We start from the raw sequence: 25,158 nt of genomic DNA on the forward strand, positions 1-25,158 counted from the left end.
CTATATCACTGGATGATGTGTTTGATGGTGGTTGTACATGGTGATACTTGTTTTGTTTTTTACATTTATTTTGTGAATGAGTAGGGGTAATATGTACCCCTTGACTTAAAGATTCTGATAAGCCCCCCACTTACCGACCCCCACAACCGAGGCCCTTATCCTCATCAATATGGGGGCAAGGCGCTTTGCCAGGGGGCTCCTATGTTGAGGACATGTGGCCTGGTATGGTTCAAGAGTTGAGTAGACGCTTGCCTTACCATTCCCTGTTCTGCCAGGCTGCATGCTTGGACAAGGATCTGGTATAGAATTTTAGGGGTGACCCCATGCTTTTTTTTTCTTAATTTTTGCATGGGTTCCCCTCATAATAGTCATACCAAACTTAAAGGACCTGTTATGCACTGAGGAAACCCCATGCTGTATTTTGTGTGTGTGGGGGGGCCTCTGGATGCTTTGTTTAATAACTGTATTAAGTATCCGGGAGCTGTTGTTTTGCTGGCAATTTAACCACTTGACGTCCAACAGGTTTTACCCCCTTCATGACCAGGGGTAAAATATTGCTATTCAGTACTCTGCTACTTTAATTGGCAATTGCACGGGCAACACTGATCCCAAATTAAATGTATATAATTTTTTTCACACAAATAGAGCTTTCTTTTGGTGGTATTTTTTTTTCAAATATATTTTCTTGAGTTTTTTCACATAACAAAGCAAAATGAAGCATAACGTGTTTCATATAAGGTCAAAGATTTAAGAAACCCGAGGCAAAATGCCCTAATTTGCTCCGATACATAACAGCTATTGGCATAGTGTCACTTATACAAAAGGTTAAAAATGTTATTTAAACACTGGGTGGGGGGTAACCTTGGGATAAGAAGAGAGGGAAAGGAGAGAGAGAAGGAAGATAAAAGAGAGAATCTCTCAAAGAATTGGAGGTTTGTTGTTTGCTATATAAAGGCCAGTATCCCTAATTGAAATAATATACAATTTTCCCCTTGGAAAATTGGATTTTTTTAGGCACAGATTGTGAGACAATAATAATATAAAGTTTTATACTATCAAAAAAGTAGTATCGTAAAGAATAACATATATATATATATATATATATATATATATATATATATATATATATATATATATATATATATAAAAACATTAATGGTTGAGTTGTTTTTATAAAGCATATAAAATGCATATAATACCTAAACATTTGATCATATGGAAACAAGACCTTACAGGGAAAAGGCGGCACCTGCGCAGTAGGTAGGAAAGCAGTCAGTTACCCCCCCCCGTCCACTTTCAGGTGTAACTGACTGCTTTCCTGCCTACTGCGCAGGTGCTGCCTTTTCCCTGCAAGGTCTTGTTTCCATCATCTTTCTCGTTGGACGCCACAACTCTTCTGGGTAGGCATGCATGTCGGTGGGAACGTGCCGCATGACGTCACTCCGCTCAAGCCACCATCTTGGATGTGGGCAGGGGGTGATGCCGTGCACCATGCACTCGTGGGACCATGTTAGGCAGTCATAGGCAGGTGAGTAGTTGATTGTGATCGCTCTCACCTGTTACTGAGGTGGGTCCACCCACCAGCTTCATAAATTGATAGCTTCTCATGGCTAAGATCCATTGGGGATCGAGTAGAGAGGCAGGACACTGGTGATTGTGTTTTAGAAGTAAGTGTTACTACTCCAACCCTACACCTATTTATATGGTGTTCTACTGTCCTTTTGGTTTGGAATCCTTGCTTTTCTCTTTTTTCAAACCCTTTCCTTCTTTGATTTTAGGGTGCTTCTTATGCCAGTTTTAAACGGCAGAATCATTGAGGAATTTTTCCCAGGTATCGCCATTGATTGCATTTGTCTGTGGGAGCCCTTCTATGTACTGGCCCAATATTTCATCTTTCCTCCACTTCAAAGGAAAAAATAGGGCAAGCACTTCACCTGACCTGCCTCCTGTTATCAGTTACATCATTGTTCCAGATATTACGTTCTTCTTGGGTGTTTTTTCAGTTGTTTAGTAGTATATATGTGCCTTTGTGCCATTATCTATTTTTGTGTACACATAGTGTAATCCCCTTAGGGCGCCTTGCCTGATGTTCTGGCCAATTTATGTATGCCGTTCTTTCATCTCCAGTATTTCCTTGCTGAGCTGGTCCCGGTTTGCACACGGGGGATCACGGTGTCTGCCTGTCTCTCCGGAGTGAGGAGACAATACTCTTCTTCGCCCCTTTTCTCCCCATCTATCCATTGCGGCCATCTGGCCTCTGTGCTTGTCATTTTGAGCCCTACTCATTTATGGACATGTGAGTATGTGAATAATGTGACCTTTATGTTCTCTGCCTTTTTCATGTGTTGCCATTTTTCGAAGCTATGAATGCCTATTGGATATATAATGTTCACTAAAGAATTATTTTCTATGTGTTGTATTTTTACATTATTAAAACTTTAAACTACATATCGAACCATCCCTGAAGAAGGAGTTTATCATACTCCGTACTGCGTAGGAAATACAATTGTATTTTATGTTTTCATATTTGTGTTACATGATCAAATGTTTGGGTATTATATGCATTTTTTATGCTTCATTAAAACAACTCAACCATGAATGTTTTTATAAATATATGTTATTCTTTATGATACTACTTATTTGATAAAATAAAACTTTTTTATAAACATATATTGTCTCACAATCTGTGCCTAAAAAATCCCATTTTCCAAGGGGAAAATTGTATATTATGATAAAAGAGAGAAGGAAGGGGATATCTTGGGATCGAACCCTCTTGAGTTTCTTGGGTGGGCAAGGGTCCAAGCAGTGGTTCTTTGTTATAATTTATGTCTATAGACAAGTTAGGTCGTAACCCCTGGAGATGAAGATAACAACTTTTTTATTTGGAGAGGGTTACCGTAGGGGTCAAAAAAACACTAGCTGTGAATCTGAACGAAGTCTGTAAAGAGGATTCCTCAGTTGCCCTTAGATGTTTATCAATAAAGGAATGCCACCTGGATTCCATGCATTGGTCGCACCCGTTATTTTGTAGTATGTTGTCCAGTTTTTCCCTGAATAGTAGTATTTTGAGTTCTTTTTTAGTTTCGGACAAGGTGGGCGGTGTTGGGGAAATCCAGTGTTTGAGAATAGTTCTATGAGCAACTAAAGGACTTTTGAGTGTCCACTGATAGTTTTCTTGGAACAACAAGGTATGGATACCCTTGGAGGGATTCCACAGTTTTGGATAGCCAAACAAGAGGAGCCTGGGATCCTTTGGTAGTTGACAGTTTGTCACACCGTACATTAAGGATAAGACACGATCCCAATATTCTGAGATGGTTATGTCCAAAGGTGGTGAAATAAGGTTGGTCTCAGGTCTGAACACCAAGGACAAGAGGTACCGTTCGGTGTATTGTGCTTTGTGGGGAAAGAAGTATAAGCTCTGTGGATCAGTTTGAACTGCGAATCTCTCCAGGTTTCATTCGTTACTAACTTTTGGGTAATCTTAAAGCCTTCCAAAATTTTATCAATAATATCCTCTCCAGGTATATCTTTGCTCCAAGATTTTACTGAAGTGTGGTGTAATGATTTGATAGAATAGGAGTTCAGTGGTTTGTATGTATCTGTAATTGAGTGTTTTTGCTCGTTTAGCAGTTTGTCAATCAGGGATGTTCGGAATCTGATGTGTTTTTTTGGGCAAGTTTTTTTAATAAAGTCTGAGATTTGTGAATGATGTTTTGATATGTGGAATTCCTCAGTAAGTGAATTGACGGGCTTAAGAGATCCTGGGTCTTCATTATATAAGCAGACAATATATATCACCCCCTTGTCTCTCCATTTTGAAAATGGCCCAAACTGAAGGCCTGGAGGGAACATTGGATTCCCTTGGATGGGTAGGTGTTTGGAAACATAAGGAGAGAGTCCCAACTTTTTTCTTGTCTCCCTCCATGCAATAATAATGTCCTGAATCAATAGGTTCTGCTTGATGTGGTTTGGAGTTGATCTCAATGAATTGTAGAAGCACTGATAAATTGTATGGTTTGACCATGGCTGACTCTAAGTCAGAATTTGTGTACTTTGAATCTTTAAGTATCTAGTCCAGACCCAGCCTTAGTAAACAAGAAATATTCTATACTCTAATATTAGGAAATTTAAAACCCCCTTCGCTCCTTGGGAGGTGCAGTTTACAGCAATTCTGTTTTTTTTTGTTGCGCCATATGAAAGCTGTAGCCGCTTTATTTATTTTTTGAATGTCTTTGTGTTTCATAAGCAGTGGTATGGTTTGGAGGGGGTATAATAGTCACGCAAATCAAACCATCTTAAATAAGGCGCATCTCCCAGAGAGCGATAGTGGGAGCTTCATCCATGTTTTCAACTCATCCACTATTTTAGAGATCAGAGAAGGATAGTTATGAAAGTAGAGGGAGGAAGGTTCCTTATTTGTATTCCTAAATAGGTGATACATTTGTTGTTGATGGGAAAGGGGGAGGAAAATGTCCGGTTGCGTGAGCCTGATGCACTTAGAGGGAGTACCTCACTTTTGCTGAAATTTATTTTTAGGCCTGAGCATCTACAGAATGAATTAAAAATCTGTTGTATATTGTCTATGTCGGAGGAGGGTGCGGAGGAGAAAACTAGCATATCATCTGCGAAGAGGGCCACTCGCAGCTCTTCACCACCTATAGGGATGCCCTGTAATGGTGCCGTACTATTTAGATAATGAGATAAAGGTTCTATTGCCATGTTGAATAACAGTCAGGAAAGGGGGCAGCCCTGTCTAGTTCCTTTGTGGAGTGTAATTGGGTTAGATAGATGTCCTGCTGCTACAACTGCTGGAGCTGAGGGACTCTCCTAGCTGCCGGGGGAAGAACTCCTCCAGTGAGAGTGGGGGGGGGGGGGAGCGAAGGGAAAGGAAAGACAGATTCTGGTGGTAGAGGACTCAATTCTTAGAAGGACAGAAAGGCCAATCTGTAACAAAGACCTGAAGCGCTGAACAGTATGTTGTCTACCGGGTGCTCAGGTTCGGCACATCACGGATCTGGTGGACAGATTACTGGGAGGGGCTGGGGAAGACCCAGCTGTCATGGTGCAGGTTGGCACCAATGGCAAAGTCAGAGGCAGATGGAGTGTCCTAAAGAGCGATTTAGACTTAGGAGCTAAATTGAGGACCTCCAAGGTAGTATTCTCAGGAAGACTGAGAATGCCAGGAGCCTGGCGGGCAAGATGGGTGAACTAGAGATACTGTTGTATGAGGAGGATTTGGATTTTGTGGGAATTTCAAAGACATGGTTCAACAGCTCCCATGATTGGCTGGCAAACATTCAAGGGTATACCCTTTATCGCAAGGATAGAGAAGGAAAAAAAAGGGAGAGGGGTATGCCTATATATCAAGAATAATGTACAAGTGAATGTGAGAGATAACATCACTAAGGGAGCTGGGAGGTGGTGGAATCCTTATGGGTAGAGCGCCAAAGGGATGAAGCTAAGGGGAAAATAATACTGGGAGTATGCTATAGGCCCCCTAACCTGAGGGAGGAAGTGGAGACAGATCTCCTATCACAATTTGGATTAGCAGCAAGGATGGGAAGTGTTATCATAATGGGGGATTTTAACTATCCAGACATAGACTGAGCAGAGGGAACCGCGCATTCATCTAAGGCTCGCCAGTTCCTAAATGTCTTGCAGGACAATTTTATGAGTCAGATGGTAGATGCACCAACTAGAAATAAACTTATTACGTTACTGGATTTACTGATTACCAACAATACAGACCTGATCACGGATGTGGAATTACAGGTCAATTTAGGTAACAGCGGTCACAGGTCAATTGGCTTCAGTATAAATCACACAAATAGGAAACATAAGGGGAATACAAAGACACCGAATTTCAAAAGAGCCAACTTCCTTAAACTACAAACCTTGCTAGAAGGCATAAATTTGGGTTTGCTTTAAAAGCATATTAAATAAGGGCATTAGCCAATGCATCCCATTGGGTGATAAATTTAAAAGAGCGAACAAAAGTCCTGGATGGCTTAACTCCAATGTAAAACTGCATATAAAAGCAAAGGAGAAGGCCTTCAAAAAATACAAGGTTGAGGGATCATCATCATCATTCAGACTTTATAAAGAATGCAACAAGAAATGTAAGGGTGCAATAAGGACGGCTAACATGAAATACACATAGCGAAGGAGAGCAAAAAAATCTCAAGAAATTCTTTAAGTATGTGAACAGTAAAAAAGGGAGGACAGACAATATTGACAACATAAAGAATGAGGAAGGACATCTGGTTACAAAGGATGGGGAGATAACGAAGGTATTGAGTTTATTCTTCTCCTCAGTCTTCACGAGGGAACCGGGGGAGCTTCAGTAACCAAAACTGCAGTGTTTATCCTCATAACACATCACAGGACGCACCTCCATGGTTAACTGAGGACAAAATTTAAATTAGACTTGGGAAACTAAACATTAATAAATCACCGGGAGCAGATGGCTTGCACCCGAGGGTACTTAGGGAACTCAGTCAAGTAATTGCCAGACCATTGTTCCTAATTTTTACTGACAGTCTACTGACTGGAATGGTACCAGCTGATTGGAGAAAAGCCAATGTAGCACCAATATTTAAAAAGGGCCAAAAATACATCCCTGGGAATTACAGACCAGTTAGCCTAACATCAATAGTATGTAAACTCTTGGAGGGGATGATAAGGGACTATATACAAGATTTTAGTAATGAGAACGGTATCATTAGCAGTAATCAGCATGGATTCATTAAGAATCTAACCTTCTATGAGGAGGTGAGCTGCCAGCTAGATAAAGGAAGGCCCATAGACTTGGTGTATCTGGATTTTGCAAAAGCATTTGACACAGTTCCCCATAAACATTTACTGTACAAAATAAGGTCCATTGGCATGGAACATAGGGTGAGTACATGGATTGAAAACTGGCTACAAGGGCGAGTTCAGAGGGTGGTGATAAATGGGGAGTACTCAGAATGGTCAGGGGTGGGTAGTGGGGTCCCCCAGAGTTCTGTGCTGGGACTAATCCTGTTTAAGTTGTTCATAAACGACCTGGAGGATGTGGTAAACATTTAAATCTCTGTATTTGCGGACGATACTAAGCTAAGCAGGGCAATAACTTCTCCGCAGGATGTGGAAACCTTGCAAAAAGATCTGAACAAGTTAATGGGGTGGGCAACTACATGGCAAATGAGGTTCAATGTAGAAAAATGTAAAATAATGCATTTGGGTGGCAAAAATATGAATGCAATCTATACAATGGGGGGAGAACCTCTGGCGGAATCTAGGATGGAAAAGGATCTGGGGGTCCTAGTAGATGATAGGCTCAGCAATGGCATTCAATGCCAAGCTGCTGCTAACAAAGCAAACAGAATATTGGCATGCATTAAAAAGGGGATCAACTCCAGAGATAAAACGATAATTCTCCTGCTCTACAAGACTCTGGTCCGGCCGCATCTAGAGTATGCTGTCCAATACTGGGCACCAGTCCTCAGGAAGGATGTACTGGAAATGGAGCGAGTACAAAGAAGGGCAACAAAGCTAATAAAGGGTCTGGAGGATATTAGTTATGAAGAAAGGTTGCGAGCACTGAACTTATTCTCTCTGGAGAAGAGACGCTTGAGAGGGGATATGATTAAAATATACAAATACCATACTGGTGACCCCACAATAGGGATAAAACTTTTTCGTAGAAGGGAGTTTAACAAGACTCCTAGCTACTCATTAAAATTAGAAGAAAAAAAAGGTTTAACCTTAAACCATGTAAAGGGTTCTTTACTGTAAGAGCGGCAAGGATGTGGAATTCCCTTCCACAGGCAGTGGTCTCAGCGGGGGGTGCATTGATAGTTTCAAGAAACTATTAGATAAGCACCTGAATGACCGCAACATACAGGGATATACAATGTAATGCTGACATATAATCACACACATAGGTTGGACTTGATGGACTTGTGTCTTTTTTCAACCTCACCTACTATGTAACTATATGTAACTATGTAACTCTAGCCAAAGGTGCCGAGTATAGACTGTGAATAAAATAGCAGAAAGGTCCTGAGAGACCAAATTTTTGCATGACTAGGGAGAGCCAATGAAAACTAACATTATCGAAGGACTTCTCAGCATCTAGTGTAATGATGGCTAACTCCTCTAGTGGGTGTGTTTTTGCGTATTTGAGTACAGCTAGAACCTTATGTATGTTGGAGATGCTGATCTGCCTTTGATAAAGCCCACTTTTGCAGGGTGTATTAGAGATGGCATATTTTTTGCAAGTCGGGATGCCATTATTTTTGAGAGAATCTTGGAGTCTACATTTAGGAGGGAAATTGAACGGTATGAACCAGGTTCAGTAGGGTCTTTCCCCTTTTTTGCAATCAGTTTAATATGTGCTTGATGTCCTGAAGGTAGGTATGGGCCACCTTCCAAATACCATTGTATACCTCCATTAGTGTTCCTGATAACATTGGTTTGGTCAGTTTATAAAATTCTGAAGTGTACCTGTTGGGGCCTGGAGCTTTGCCATTTGCCATCTTTTTTATAGCCTCAGACACTTCCTCATGGGTTATTGGGGAGTTAAGGAGTGTCAGGTGTGCTGATTCTATTTTTGGTAAGGTGACCGAGTCCAACAATTTACATGCTTTGTCCGTGTTTATGGGTTTGTCAGCATAAATATTGGTATAATATGCTTCTAGAATTTCATTTATGTCCTTAGGAGATGAGGAAAGGGTACCCCTGGTGTTTTTTAGGGAGGTGATATGGGTTGGATGATACGTGCCCTTGCATAACCTAGCTAGCAAATTTCCTGCTTTGTTTCCATATTTATGGAACTATAGGTCTGTGTGTGAGAACTCAATGTGTTCTAGGTTTTTCACCCAGACGTTAAAAAGCCTCTTGGCTTTGTACCAAAGTTGTAAGTTGATTGGGGTGTGATGTTCGTTTAAGCGAGTTTGTGCTACTTGTAGATTCTCACTGCCTTCCTGGTATTGTTTCTGAGTGTTTTTCTTGTAGGATGCTACATAAGATATTATCCTACCATGTAGGAATGCTTTACAAACTTCCCAATATAGATTAGGGTTAGTTTTATGTGGGGCATTAGTTTCTGCATATTCAGACCATGCGTCCTCCAGCATTCGTTTGAAGGGTTCAAACGCCATTGTTTGGTATTATCGTGTGGTAAAAAATCTTCCAGAACTAATGAAATAGGGCTATGATCTGAAATTACCAGTTCATGAATTGTAGATTCCTGTATTCTAGGTAATAGGGAGGCCGTGCAGAAGAGGTAATCCAATCTGGCAAAGGAATTGTGTGCATGAGAATAAAAAGTATCATTTCTATCTGTTGGGTGTGATAGTCGCCAGGGGTCAATTAGCTGTAGGGCAGCAGTCATCTGATCAGTGGCAGCTGGTGCTCAAAATTTTTTGGGGGGGCGCAAACAAACTGAAAAAAAACCCCATCATTTGCAGCCACTGTGCCATCAAATGCAACTACTGTGCCCATCAATTGCCACCACTGTGCCATCAAATGCAGCCACTATGCCCATCAAGCGCAGCCACTGTGCTCATCAAATGCAGCCACTTTGCCCATCAAACGCTGCCACTGTGCCCATCAAACACTGCCACTGCGCCCATCAAACGCTGCCACTGTGCCATCAAACACAGCCACTGTGCTCATCAAACGCTGCCACTGTGCCCATCAAACGCTGCCACTGTGCCCATCAAATGCTGCCACTGTGCCCATCAAACGCAGCCACTGTGCCCATCAAACGCAGCCACTGTGCCCATCAAACGCAGCCACTGTGCCCGTCAAGCGCAGCCACTGTACCATCAAAGGCAGCTACTGTACCCATCAATTGCTGCCAGTGTGCCCAATAATTGCTGCCAGTGTGCCCATCAATTGCCGCTACTGGGCCCTATCAAATGCTGCCACGTGGCCATCAATTGCCGCTACTGTGCCCCATCAAATGCTGCCAGTGTGCCCATCAATTGCCGCTACTTTACCCCATCAAATGCTGCCAGTATGCATCGCCCGGCACTTACCTGTCTCGCAGCAGGTCAGCGACGGTGTCCTGCACACTCCTCAATGTCTTCTTCTGTTCTCTCTATCAGGCGTCCAATCACAGCGCCTGACGTTTCAGCCAATCTGGTGACAGGTCACAGACCCGAGCACCTGATTGGCTGAGAGGCAGTTCAGTGTTAGCAAAGCAAATTCCTTCGCTTTGCTAACACAGCTGAGTGAACAGCGAACGCACAGCATTGCCCCCTCTGTTCACCTTTTTGGGCACCTATTAGAGCCTACGGCTCCAATCAGGTGCTTCCAAAAAACACCCCCGCCGCTGTAATTCAGGTGTCCGGCACCCGAAAAGGGGCTGGACACCTGAATAGGGGGTGTCAGCGGCGACCATAGATAGATTCATGCAATGCACGAATCTATCTATGGTGATAGAGCAGTGCCAGGAGAGAGGGGGCGGCGCTCCTGCGCCCTTTATGGACGCACCGCCGCTGCATCTGATTATAATTGGATGTCACGATCCTGTGTATTGTCTGGTTCTCCAGCACGCTTCTGGGATCAATCCTCACTATTACACATGGTCATATTAAAATCTCCCCCTATTAGGTGTGGGATCTGGGAACTTGGTAGGAGCTGTTCTAAGAGCTTACTAGAGAAAGTTTTGTCTGGTGAGTTTGGGGCGTAGACGTTAGTAATCAAAAGCTCTTTTGATGGAAATTTGAGGTGGGCTGAAATTATTCTGCCCTCATCATCTTTATTTACTGAGATCAATTCACAAGATAGGTTTCTGTGGAGAAGAATCATTACTCCAGCTTTTCTACCCTTGGCAACTGAACCTAATACTTTGCTTACCCACAGTTTTTGCATACGGCAGAAATCATCAACAGACAGAGGGGTCTTCTGTAGCAAAGCTATGTCTTTATTATTTTCTGGTGTCTAAGGATTTTCATTCTCTTGGTTGGGGATCTCAACCCCTTAACGTTCCATGACACTATTTTCATATTATTTGAAGGGGGGTTTATAGTGGTATGTAATTTTTTTGGATTTTCACGCTAATTGGAGAGGAGACCGAATATTAGGTGCATATATCACACAGGTGGGTTCATGGCATGTAGGATGAGGACTGTTCCTCGCTAGAAGAAGAAAGAGGTGAAAAAAGTGTGAAAAAGGAAAGAGAACAAAACTAAAACAGAAAACCATAAAACTTTTTGACCTCGCTTTTTTCCACATGTATCTTCCACAACCAGTAAGGCCACCAGCCCACAGGCATGTGTACCCATGGACAGGGCCATCTTTAATGTTGATTGGACTCTGGGCAAAAAATTTCTTGGGGCCCCCCCATGCAATTTTGCTCTCCACCTGCTCGGAGGCATACAATAACTATCAGCTAGACTTAAAATCAGTTTACTGTATCAGATCAGGCAGTGATTGCGATTGGTTGCCAGAGGTTACAGCATATCATTCCCACTTACTGACTGGTTGCTAGAGGTTACAGCACATATTAAGGCTCACTGATTAGTTGCTAGAGGTTACAGCACATGATTTCTTCTTGTTGATTGGTTGCTAGAGATTACTGTACAGTAATACTGCTCACTGATTGGTTGCTAGAGGTTACAGCACATCATCTCTTCACTACAGAGGGGCATGATATACATATGAATGCCACCTTTATTTACATATGAATGCCGCCAGCCTCAGCTATTTACATATGAATCCTGACGCTATTTACATATGAATGAAGGTTATTTACATGTAAACACAGGGTCTGCAGGTGAGTCATCTGTACACAACAATAGGGCAGAGCTGGGCAGCATTAGTAGCAGCACTTCACACTGAGATATCAGGACACAGCACAGGACTAAAACTTCAAGGGACAAGGGATTTTAAACTGGGATAGTTGGCAAGTATGAGGCAGCTGCTTTGGGCCCCACAACAATGACAGGGCTCAGGGCAGCTGCCGCTTTTGCCCTGTCTTAAAGATGGCCCTGCCAAGATGCCTGAGAGCAGTTCCCCTGATGCCGCAGCAAAGAGGTAGAGGGGTGTGGAGTGTATATGTATAAAGCTGGACACTCCCCCTAATGGAGCTCACTGGTAGTGGAGTATGATCAAGGTCTTGCATGAAGAACTACATTTCTAATATGGAAATGGAACATCCATATATGAGTCAATAGACCAACATCAACAAACAATACCCTGTGTAGATGTGAGTGTAAAAGTACCAGCAAGTGTCTCCTGGGAGGAAGAAAGAGCATATTACTCTTGTCTAGGGAGAAAGAGCAAAGATTAAAGTTGTTCTCCGATGAGCGGGGCCTGCAGGGATGTTTGATTTCAGCTTTTTAGGAGGATCCTGCCTGGGCCCCTGCTTGGCTTTAACTTGTAAGGAGTTGGCAACTGTTGAACTGGATGATAGGGAGCGAAGAAAATTGTTTTTTGTAGAGTATCGAATGTAAGTTGTTCCCCATCTGGGGCTTGCAGGCATAATATGGCTGGGTATGACAGTGTGACTCAAACGCCTTTCTTGAATAGCTCTGAACAGACTGCCTGGAACTCCATGCGTTTGCGAGACACCTCTGCTGAGTAGTCAGCGAACATTAGGATATTATGTCCTTCGATTTCTACTGAGCAGGCTTTTCGTAAATTTTGCTGGATAGTTAGACGATCCGCATAGTTAAGGTATCTGACGATCACTGATCTGGGTTTGGTGCGATCGTTCGCTGGAGCGCTGATTCGCTGTTCTCTTTCTGAAATGCATTTATGCAGTATGCCCAGAGCCTCTGGGAGATGGTTTGCACAGATGTTTAGCAGAGAGCCAGGCTTATAACTTTTTGGGAGACCAATTATGCGTAAATTGTTCCTTCTCGAGCGGTTCTCTAAATCGTCTATTTTTTCATGCAGGAGTTGATGTGCATGGATATATTTTTCCATGGCAGCATCCATTTGATATTGATCATCTTCCAGGGATGCAATACGTCGTTCAACTTCTGTCAGCCTCTGGGAGTGCTCTCCCATCTCTTTCCTGAGCTGCAGAATTCCCGCTGCCACTGCTCTGTCCACTGCTGCTGTGATAGTGGGGGTCAGAAGCATGGCTACTGCCTGGGCTATTTTGCCATAAGAATCCTGTGAGTCTTGTGTCCCCATCTCACTAGCCTCCATACTGTCACCCATTGTCCCCCTGAGGTCCGCTGTATCGCTAGACACAGGGTATGAGTCATCCTGTGAAGGAGATGGAGACGGCGCTACCACAGCCATCTTGGGATCCAGGGCTGCCTGTGAGGGAGATGTATGTCGTGACCGAGAGCTTGAGCGGGATCGGGATTGTGACCGTTCCATTCCGCTGAAAGCAGAGAGGAAGAAGGAGAGATCCGGCAGTAGAGGAGCTGCCCCGGGAGTTTGTATGGCGGTTTTCCCCGCAGGCTGGAGCAGAGCTACTGGCTCACCTGTCCACCTACATATGGCGCGGGAATTGGAAGTCCTTTTGGTGGTATTTATTCACTAGTGGGTGTTTTATGTTTTGCAATATAAACGCAAAAATACAAAAAATTGAAAAAAATAAAACATGTTTTTCTTAGTATGTTATAAAATTTTACAAACAAATAATCATTCTTTATACATTTAGGCCAAAATGTTGTCTGTTACATTTTTTATAGTATTCTTATTCCTATATGCAATAATAGCAAATAGCTGTCATGAATGCCTTTTATTTATGACAGCTTGCCTACTGTTTTGATCTGTGATTGGCTATAGCTAATCACAGGGTACTATTATTGGCCCAGGTACTATGTGATAGCATGTGGGCATCACAATAGTAAGCTAAACAGTCATGAATGGAAGCCATTCATAGCTGTTTTTCTTACATGTAATCATGCGATCGCTATGACTAAATATAGTGATCACACGATACCCTTGCTGCTCACAGTGGATGCATATCAAAGTGTCAGTGCACATGTGCACTGCGTCGTATGGGTACATCCTGGTGCCTGGGGGAGCCGTCCTTCAGCGTTAAATAAATTGCTGGGGGTCCCTAGTGGTTAAACACACCTCAATATTAATTCTAAATAAATGGTGTGCCGTTCAAAAGGTTAGATAAATAAAAATCCTTTAAATTTAATTAATACACGCTAAATAAATATCACATTCGGCTATAAACATGATACACACATACTGTAATTGAATCACATTAAATCCTCTTTAGTACAAATCATGCTCAAAACCCATGCAGTGGTTATTAGTGAGGATTAAATATACACAAAAAGTCCACAAAGGGGCGCCCCCGAGGGCGGGGCCTGTGACAGTGGCTTCTAGTGTCTCCGGTACATGGAAGTCAGTGAGGAGGCGATCTGCTGATGTTTTTACATTTATGCTTTTGTATAAGTGATTTTTATGTGAGTGGTTTAGAAAACTTTTATCAAAGGCATATTTGGCTACGAGCCTATTTCTTTCATATCTTTGAGTAACCCAGTGGAGCAGAGCTTATCCAGGCAAACCCTTTAAAGGGGGCAACACGAGTGAAGGTTACCTAATTAGAGGGATGCCAGGCCATCAAGGCTAACACCATAAGGCGCCTTTTGACCTTTAATAGGTAATCCGAGAAGATGAGCGGGCACCGTACCTCTAGGTGATTGGTGGTGGAAGGCATAACACCCCTCTGTGGATGGACACTCTATACATATTTTTTACATGCTATAGAAGTGGATTTTGTTGCTTTAAGATCAATATGTGATTATTCACTGTAGCATCAACTTTATTTATATGTGGACTTTTTGTGTATATTGAATCTCCACTATCAACCACTGCATGGGTTTTGAGCATCATGTGTACTAAAGAGGGTTTAATGTAATTCAATTATGTGTATCACATTATTAGCTGAATGTGGTATTTATTTACAATAGTGTGCATTAATTAAGTTTAATGGGTTTTATTCATCTAGCCTATTGAACAGTGCACCATTCATTTAGAATTATTTTGATTTAGAGTGGTTAAGTACACTTTAGAAGTGGATGCGGCAGTTTACTCAAACATAATATTGTTGTTTTTTTTTGTTCATTGTCACGATTAAACACATTTCGGTGTTACTGTAGTAGGTTGTACACATATATACAGTAATATAATACAATAATATAAAACATTCATGTATATTTCTTCTTATAATAATATAAATGGGAGGGAGATGTCCAGGCTGCTGGAAGACAGCAATACATATCAAGTGACACCTAATAATCCAACCTTGACATATAAAAAGGAATTAGAAGAATTAATACAATATAGAGTGGGACAAGGAATATTAAATAAAAAGGAAGAAAAAAACTTATTTTCTCCCGTTTGCAGGCTACCAATCATATATTGTGTTCCTAAAATACATAAAGATTAAAAAAAAACACCGGGCAGACCCATCATTAATGAGATTGATTCCCTTACTGTTCGATTAGGGAAATATATAGATTTGCACCTGCAACCATTGTTGATGAAGACTGGGGCTTTTTTAAAAGACAGCAAACATGTTCTACAATTATTAAAGGAAATAAATGTGGATGATGACACGGTGATGGGGACAGCAACATGTCATTGCTATATACTAATATAGATCATGACGGGGCTATAAAAGCGGTAAGATGAGCACTTAAAAAATATGGAGATTACACTAAGACAAAGCAAGTTTATTTTAAAAAGTTTAAAATTCTGTTTAGAACATAACTACTTTAGATATGGGGGCGTATACTACTCCCAAATTAAGGGGGTTGCAATGGGCGCAAAGTTTGTGCCCAGCATAGCCAACTTATATATGGCTAAATGGGAGAAGAGCCAATTATTGAAGGACAACAACAATTTAACCCTTTACAAACATTTCATAGAGGATTTGATCTTCATATGGAAAGGTAACACAACAGAGCTCAGACTATTTTTAGAGAATCTTAATATTAATGATAAAAATAATATGTTAACCTGGGAGATAAGTGATAAAAATATATATTTTTTGCACTTAGTGATCAAAAAGAAGAATAATGGTTTATCTACAAAACGCACTTCAAAGAAACTGATAGAAATTAGTATACTCCTATAACTAGCTGCCATAATAGAAATTGGTTAAATAATATCCCTAGAAGCCAGTACAAGAGAATTAAGAAAAATTGCACAGAAGAAACTGATTTTCATGATCAGGCAGCTAAACTCAGATATGTTCATGGAAAAAGGATATGATAAGGACTTCTTACAAAAAGAATGGGTTAAGGTTAAAAATATACCAAGGGAGAAATTAATAGAAAATTGTGTAAAACAATGGGTTATACCAGGGCTCAAAGTTTCAAGTCCTGAGCTACTAGCCAGGCCTCAAGGGTTACTCGCCACCAGTTGCCCTGCCCAACCCCTACCATGTCCCGCCCCTATTTCCATCCCTAACACGCCCTCATAAATTAGCTAATGAAATGACACTTAAATGTTTTCTGCAGAATTAAGTTATAAAAATAAATATTAACAACAACTTTATCCGTGCCCAATAATGCAGCCTGTGTCCGCCAGTGCAGCCTGTGCCCGCCAGTGCAGCCTGTGCCCGCCAATGCAGCCTGTGTCCCAAATGCAGCCTGTGTCCCCAATACAGCCTGTGTGACTAATGCACTCTGTGTCCCCAATGCACCCTGTGTCCCCAATGCAGCCTACCTGTGCAGGGGAACAGAGAGGAGAGCCGCTGCCTGGTTTATTAGAGCGCCAGGAACATAACAGCTTTCATTTCAATAGCTGTGTTCCCTGCCATGCGTCGTCATATACAGCCCCTCTTCCTTGTCCGGGGAACTTTGATAGACAGATCACCCATCCCAGGATTGGACAGGTGATCTGTCTATCAAAGTGCCTGGACAAAGAGGAGGAGCTGTATATGACGACGTGCGGCGGGGAACACACAGCTATTGAAATGAAAGCTGTTATGTTCCCGGCGCTCTTATCAACCAGGTGTCGGCTCTCCACACTCTTTCCCTCCGATCTCTGGGAGAACAGCTCCCATACAACCCGCCTGCTGGCGGTGCTCGCCCCCCCCCCCCCGCTCCCAGGCAGCCATAGCTCGTCAGCCCTCAAAATCCACTTGCAAAATGTGAGCAGGCAAGTGGAATTTTTGAGGGCTGGGTTATACTGTAGTGATGGATTATAACATTCAACATAAGGCAGTAGAGAAGATTATAAACAAGCATTGGGAAATTTTAAAAGATGGTCATATAGGCCCCTCCCTCCCAAATACACCAAATTATATATATATAAAAAAGCCCCTAACCTTAGAGATATGGTCTTTAAAAATATAGTACATCCGTCCAAGAATATCAAACCCATGTTCTGGGACATGAAAGGTTTTTATGGATGTGGTAGGTGTCACTGCTGTACAAAGGTCCCAAAAAATATTAAAAACAAAAGGAATTTACTAATCCTATTAATCAAAGAACATATGTTATAAAGGTTTTTATATCCTGTGACACTAAGGGGGTAGTATATGCCTTAAAAAGGCCATGTGAACTCATTTATATTGGCTGAACAAAAAAAAAAAAAAAAAACAATCGTATAAAAGAACATATCTATAATGCCGCGTACACACGGTCGGACTTTCCGGCGGACTTGGTCCGGCGGACCAGAGTGTGCCGGACAATCCGCCCGTGTGTAGGTGCCAGCGGACTTTTCCGGCGGACTTTGGGGAAAAAGACCAAGACCAAGATTTGAAACCTGTTTTAAATTTATCCGCCGGACTCAGTTTCGGGCGGAAAGTCCGCTCGTCTGTGTGCTGGTCCGACGGAAAGCCCGCTCGTGTGTATGCTGGTCCGATGGACCAGATACGACGCGAGGGCAGGGTATTGCATCTCGCGCTCGCTGCAATAGGAAAAACAGATTTTCCTATTGCGGTGAGCGCGGGGCATACCAGGCCCTTAGGTCTGGTATAGATTATGAAGGGGAACCCCCTACGCCGAAAAAACGGCGTGGGGTCCCCCCTAAAATCCATACCAGACCCCAATCCGAGCACGCAGCCCGGCCGGTCAGGAAAGGGGGTGGGGATGAGCGAGCGCCCCCCCCTCCTAAACCGTACCAGGCCGCATGCCCTCAACATGGGGGGGTGCTTTGGGGGAGGGGGGCGCCCTGCGGGGCCCCCCACCCCAAAGCACCTTGTCCCCATGTTGATGAGGACAAGGGCCTCTTCCCGACAACCCTGGCCGTTGGTTGTCGGGGTCTGCGGGCGGGGGGCTTATCGGAATCCGGGAGCCCCCTTTGATAAGAGGGCCCCCAGATTCCGCCCCCCCACCCTATGTGAATGAGTATGGGGTACATGGTACCCCTACCCATTCACCTAGGGAAAAAGTGTCAATAATAAAACACACTACACAGGTTTTTAAAATAATTTATTAAACAGCTCCGGGGGGGTCTTCCTCCGGCTTCGGGGGTTCCTCCGGTTCCTCTTCTCCCGGCGTCCGGTTGGTTCTTCTCCCGGTGTTCCAGTTCTTCAGCCGGCTCCTCTGCTGTCTTCAGGTAGCTCTCTTGCCAGCAGAGGTCCGGGCTTCTGGGCTTCTGGGCTTCTGGGCTTCTTGGCTTCTTCCCTCTTCTCTTCTCCAGATGTTGACACGACGCTCTCTCCGGCTGGACTGCTCTCTGAGGGCTCCGTTGTGACATGGGGACAAGGTGCTTTGGGGTGGGGGGCCCGCAGGGCGCCCCCCTCCCCCAAAGCACCCCCCCATGTTGAGGGCATGCGGCCTGGTACGGTTTAGGAGGGGGGGCGCTCGCTCGTCCCCACCCCCTTTCCTGACCGGCCGGGCTGCGTGCTCGGATCGGGGTCTGGTATGGATCCTTGGGGGAACCCCGCGCCGTTTTTTTCGGCGTAGGGGGTTCCCCTTTATAATCTATACCAGACCTAAGGGCCTGGTATGCCCCGCGACGGGGCTCGCAAGGTGTCAATCTTGCCGATAAAAGCGGCAAGATTGATTTCCTTTTCTAGTCCCGTCGCACATGAGTCACGTTCAAAATGAACGGACTTGTCCGTGTGTGGGCAAGTCCGTTCATTCTGAAAGTCCGCCGTACCTCCGGCGAAAGTCCGGCGGAAAGACGGGCGGACTTAGCCCGCCAGAAAAGTCCGGTCGTGTGTGGGCAAGTCCGTCCGTTTTAAAGTCCGGCGCACCTGGCGGACAAAGTCCGTCAGAAAGTGTGCCGGACCAAGTCCGCCGGAAAGTCCGACCGTGTGTACGTAGCATAATATAGGCATAGGATATGAAAAACACCGTCTTTCCTTACATTTAAAAAAAGTCCACAGTAGAGACTATAGGGGGTTACAATTTTGGGGCATAGAAGCCCTAAAAAAACATTGGAGAGCAAAAAATGGCATTAGGGAAATTAGCAAAAGAGAATCATGGTGGAGCCATGAATTATCGGTAATGACGCCCATGGGGTTAAATGAAGAATTTGATTTAGGCTGCCATTATACTGCGGCAGGTCGGCACAATCCCCCGAATCGCGGTAGGTGTACATCAGCACCTTTAAGGGTGATGCGCATGGCCGGCGGTCACGATGACCGCTGGCCACCCGCGATCCCAGGCACGAGAGCCAGAACGGGAATGTATGTGTGTGTAAGCACACACACATCCCTGTTCTGACAGGAGAGGAGAGACAGATCGTCTGTTCCTACTAATCAGAAACAGCGATCGGTCTCCTCCCCCAGTGAGTCCCATCACAGTTAGAACACACATGAGGGAACACATTTAACCCCTTGATCGCCCACTAGTGTTAACCCCTTCCCTGCCAGTGACATTTATACAGTAATCAGTGCATTTTTATAGCAATGGTCCCAAAAAAGTGTCATGTCAGATCTGTCCGCTGCAGCCCTGCTAAAAATTGCTGATCGCCGCCATTACTAGTAAAAAAATAATAATAATACAAATGCCATAATACTATCCCCTATTTTGTAGACGCTATAACTTTTGCGCAAACCAATTAATATACTCTTATTGCAAATTTTTTACCAAAAATATGTGGAAGAATATATATCGGCCTAAACTGATTGTTTTTTTACTTTTTTTTGGATATTTATTATAGCAAAAAGTTAAAAATATTGTTTTTTTTCAAAATTGTCGCTCTTTTTTTTATTGATAGCGCAAAAAATAAAAAACGCAGAGGTGATCAAATACCACCAAAAGAAAGCTCTATTTGTGGGAGTAAAAGGACGTCAATTTTGTTTGGGTACAACATCGCATGACCACGCAATTTTCAGTTAAATCGACACAGTGCCATATCGCAAAAAATGGCCTGGTCATTAAACACTTCAGCCCCGAGCCTCTTTCTGAGAATCTGGTGTTTTACAAGTTAAAAACTTTTTTTTTGCTAGAAAATTACTTAGAACCCCCAAATTTTATAATAAAATGGCGGTTGTTGCAATACTTTCTGTCACATCGTATTTGCGCAGCGGTCTTACAAGCACATTTTTTTGGAAAAAATACACCTTTTTTTGAAATAAAAAATAAGACAACAGTAAAGTTAGCCCAATTTTTTTTTTATATTGTGAAAGATAATGTTATGCCGAGTAAATTGATACTTAACATGTCATGCTTCAAAACTGCGCCCGCTCGTGGAATGACAACAAACATTTACCCTTAAAAATCTCCATAGGCGATGTTTAAAAAATTCTACATTTTGCATATTTTAAGTTACAGAGGAGGTCTAGGGCTAGAATTATTGCTCTCGCTCTAACAATGGCGGTGATACCTCACATGTGTTGTTTGAACACCGTTTTCATATGCGGGCGCTGCTCACGTATGCATTCGCTTCTGCATGAGCTCGGTGGGACGGGGAGCGTTAAAAAAAATTATTTATTTTTTCTTATTTGTTTTACCTTTTTATTTTTACACTTTTAAAAAAAAAAATTGTGTCACTTTTTTTTCCTATTACAAGAAATGTAAACATTTCTTGTAATGCATGACAGGACCTCTTGAATATGAGATCTGGGGTCAAAAAGACCTCAGATCTCATATTTACACTAAGATGCAATAAAAAAAAAAATTGCGTTTGAAAAAAAAAAAAAAAAAACTCTCTTTAAGAGCTATGGGCGGAAGTGACGACGCTTCCGCCCTGCAATGGTATGGAGAAGGGTGGGGGCCATCTTCCCCTCACTCATCTCCATACCTAACAGGAGACAGGACGCAATCACCTCCACCGCTGCCGGCAGCTTCGGGAAGCGGCGGAGGGCACCAGAGCGCGGCGGGAGGGGGGCCTCCTCTCCCACCGCCAATAAAAGTGATCTTGTGGCGAATCTGCTGCAGAGACCACTTTTATCTGAAACGGACTGCCCGCTGAAGAAGAGGATACCAGGGTTATGGTAGAAAGTACCGACGTATAATGACGGCGGGCAGTCCACAAGTGGTTAAGGGGGCAAATCTTCCGGTCTGTAAGTGGTTAAATAGGTTGAGAGAATTAGAGGCTCACGTATATGTTTTTGCATGTTGTAATTGCTGCATTTATATATAGAGAATGAGTTAGCAGTATGTTTTTAGACTCCATTGCTTATTAAATATCCAGTTTTATTGGTTTGTATATCGTTTTTACAAATTATATATCATGATGCATAGGAATTATTTAGATTATTGCATTACATTTGTAATGGATCCCCGTCGCTGTCACTAATAGTACTCACCGAGGCCGAGATGCTGAGAGTGGTTCACCCTTGCAACTAAGCGCAGTCCGCCCCCTGGAGGTGGTACAGGGAGGGAACGGCACGAAGAGGCACAGGCTACCCCAATGGACTGTGGGTGACTTGCTTGAGGGTCTTGGTAGAGAAGAGCCGCTGTGCAGGTACTGGTAGACAGAGGTGCAAACTGGAACAACAGGTAGAAAGTCCAGAACCAGGCTGAGGGTCAAACACAGTAAGCAGTGGTTTTGAGCTGCAGGGTTTGCAGGTTGCTGTCTAAAGACACGGGCAGTCCAGGTGCAAGCAGAGAGTCAGGCTAGGAGACAGGAGACAGTCCAAGTAACAGGCCGAGGGTCAAACACAGGAGACTGGTGGAAATCCGATAAACAAGCAGAGGTCAGGTCCAGGAGAGAAGCAGAGAAATCCAATGGCAAATCCGGGTCACAACAGATAGTCAAGCAAGATACAGGAGACAGGTTCAGGTAATACAGGGAGCTGAGACAAACCAGCAACTTGTTTGATTCTCTGAGCGACTTTTAGAGGCCGCCCAGAGGATCACGTTGGGTGTGTGCTAGTGCGCATGTGCGAGCGCCGTAGCGCCGGACCGCGAATGCACATGCGCTGTAACGTCGTTCCGCTGCGCATGCGCAAAAATACACGGCCGGAATAGGAAGAAGGCTTCTTCTGACAGTCGCACTCCACTTGAGTGCTTCCATCAGTACACTGCTTCCTCCAATCAGGGACTTCAGATATCAGATTTTTCTACCGAATATTGTAACCAAGATCCAGATGAGACTAGCTCAGTTGAACAGCTTGAACATGGACTGTTTTATTTGAGATCTGACACAAATATATATACCAGAATGACAACACAAACTGTAACCAGAAACCTAATTAACATGAGCTAAATAACTAATCTTATAGACAGCCTAGGTGACTCAGAGGCATGACCTTTCAGAACAGACTTGCCGTCTTTTAGCTCAAAAGATACAATCAATATTATCATAAGTATAAACAAAGCAAACCTTTTCACAATAGCAGGAGCTTCCACTAGCAAACGGACCGTCTCCTACATTGTACAGATGCCAATGTGATCAGCTCTTTCAGTTAACATGTCAAGTTCAGAATCAAACAAACCAGGAATAGTCTTTATAAATATCCTGGGAGATATTGTGGATAAATATTACTGTAACAGTTTAAGTAATCCAAGCCACATTTTCTCAGTCACTATCACGTACCTGGTAGAAGAGCCTGAATGGACGAGCAAGACCTCCCTTACACCTCTGACTTGGGACCTCTGATAGTGGGAACAGAAGGCGCCAAGGTACAGAGTCGCACGAGTGCCAAGAGTCTTTAACTGGTAGCTGGACGGCGGTCCTGGAAAGGCTGGAGAAGACAGCGGCTGGCTTCAGCAGGAAGACCGACAGGCAGGCAGCTGGTGCGGATGGCAGCAATGAAGAAGCAAGGTCAGGCAGGCTGGGTCATACACGGCTAGGACAATCGGATGCAGGGTGCAGGCAGGATCGTAGTCAGGAGGCAAGCCAAGGTCACAAGCCGGATCAGCAAACAGGAGCCAAGGAGAAGACAGGAGGATGGTCACAGGACAAGCCAGGGTCGGTGCTGGTGGAGATCAAGGGATGGTCAAGACAAGCCGGGTAGGTAACAGGGATCAAGATACAGGTTTTCAGGCAACAGGAGCACAGAGCTGAAGACGAAGCAGCACTGGGGCTAGGTACTGGCTGTGCCTAAATAGACTCACTTGGCGCCAGCGTTGCTCACGTGTGCACGCGATCGTCGATGCGCACACGGGTGCGCAACAGCTTCTGTTTGCGCGCCAGTTCACACATGCGCACTTCTATGCACCAAAGCCCGATTCCTATGGGCAATAGGAATGTGTGTATTTCTGCGCCTCAAAGCTCTTATAGGGAGGTGGATCTCTCTGCTGGTATGCGCATCCTGACAGTCACCCTGTGCCCCTAATGGACATAGGGTGACTTAGACATAGAGGGTGCATGGGGAGCTGAAACAATGGTTTCCCAACCTCTCCAAGGCATTCTAGGTTCCATGGGCCCTCCCGTCACATCTCTCCCCTTTCAGCAGAAGACCAACGCAGAAGGAGACCCCAGTCTGGTTGACTCCAAAGTTAGTCCATAGGTCCAGTCCCCCAATGCCTGTACCCACACAGTATCCCGAACAAATTGTTCCAAACAAAGCATTACTCACCCAGCCAACCTCTGCCTCTCTCATAGAACATTCCTGCTGCTGGGTGGAAATGTGGACTGGTCCTTCCACCTGGAGTCCCTTCGGCCACTGGAGAGAAGACAGGGTGGCTGGGCTCACTCCGTCATGCTGTTGGGGATCTGGGCCAACTGCCCAGCCTCCCTAGGGTATACAAGTGGAGACCGTAGTCCCATCCACTTTCACAGGAAATCCATCCTTTGTTAGTGGAGGGCAGAGGCCATCAGCACTCTGTCCTGTTGCCAGTGGTTCAGCTGGGTGCAGGAGCTTCACTACATCAACTGCTCCAGCTAACTGTTGGGGAGAGAGGGCGATTGCACTGACTTCCTGGAACTCCACAGTTGTTGCCAGTTCTGGGCAGGGGTTGGTAGCACTCTGCCCTGTTGCAGCACTTCTTCTGGTTTTCTGTTAGTGGAGACCGCAGGCTCATCCACCAACACCAGATCAAGCTGCAGTTGTGAGGTCCTGACTGCATTCTCTCCTTGGATCCTGATCTGCAGCTCGGGAGTGACTGTCACCACCTCACCCTGGGCCTCCAGAACTGCCACAGGTGTGGGGCAGAGGTCTTGGACCCTCTATGTCCAGTTGCCAGCCCTTCAGCTGGGTTAGTGTCATAATTTTGGGGCGCTGTCTGCTTCTGGAACTCCCTTTCTCTGGTATTGTCTCCCAGGTGCATGAATCCTTGTTGGGGAGGGGGAATGGCAGCTTCCCCTCCCTGCATCTCTGCAATCCACTGGGGAAGAAGAAACACCACCTCCTCACCTCGGGCCTCCGAAACTGCCATGGGTGTGGAGCAGGTGTCTGCAGAACTCTGTCCTGCTGCCAGCACTTCTGCTGAGGTTTTGCTAGGTGGTTCCTCCTCTACAGAAACGTCTATTAAATCCCCAGTCTCTGGAATTGCTAAAAGTCCAGGGCATGGGCTGGTGGCCCTTGGGCCCAGTGCTAACACTTTGGCAGGTGACTTATCATTGATAACATCCTCTGAAGAAAAGTCAATTAAATCCATTGCTGACACTTCAGCCGAGCTCTCTGTTTGTACTTCCTGATAGTCCCAGGCAAAGGGAGCCCAGCCTTGGTGCTGAGAAGAGTCTAGCAGCTGTCTGTAGGCAATCTCCAGCTCCCATTCCTGAACGGCCAGAAACTCTTTATCTTCCAGTGCCAAGTGCACTTCCGAAATCTCTTCTCTGAAATCCATGATTTCATCTAACCGCCACTCCAAATCGCTCCCAAAGTTATGGTCCCCTGTCAGCTTCACGTACAACAGTCCCAGGTTGCCGTAGCCAAAGCCTTCC

General features: G+C 44.2%; 1 protein-coding gene across 1 annotated transcript in view; it reads right to left on the reverse strand.

Moving 5' to 3' along the window:
- The window catches only part of LOC141107715 (cytochrome P450 2H2-like), a 96,837-nt gene that overhangs the window by 32,632 nt on the left and 39,047 nt on the right, over positions 1–25,158 (reverse strand). The window lies entirely within an intron of this gene.

Source organism: Aquarana catesbeiana, linkage group LG09 (genome assembly GCF_042186555.1).
Source record: "Aquarana catesbeiana isolate 2022-GZ linkage group LG09, ASM4218655v1, whole genome shotgun sequence".
Taxonomy (NCBI): Eukaryota; Metazoa; Chordata; class Amphibia; order Anura; family Ranidae; genus Aquarana; species Aquarana catesbeiana.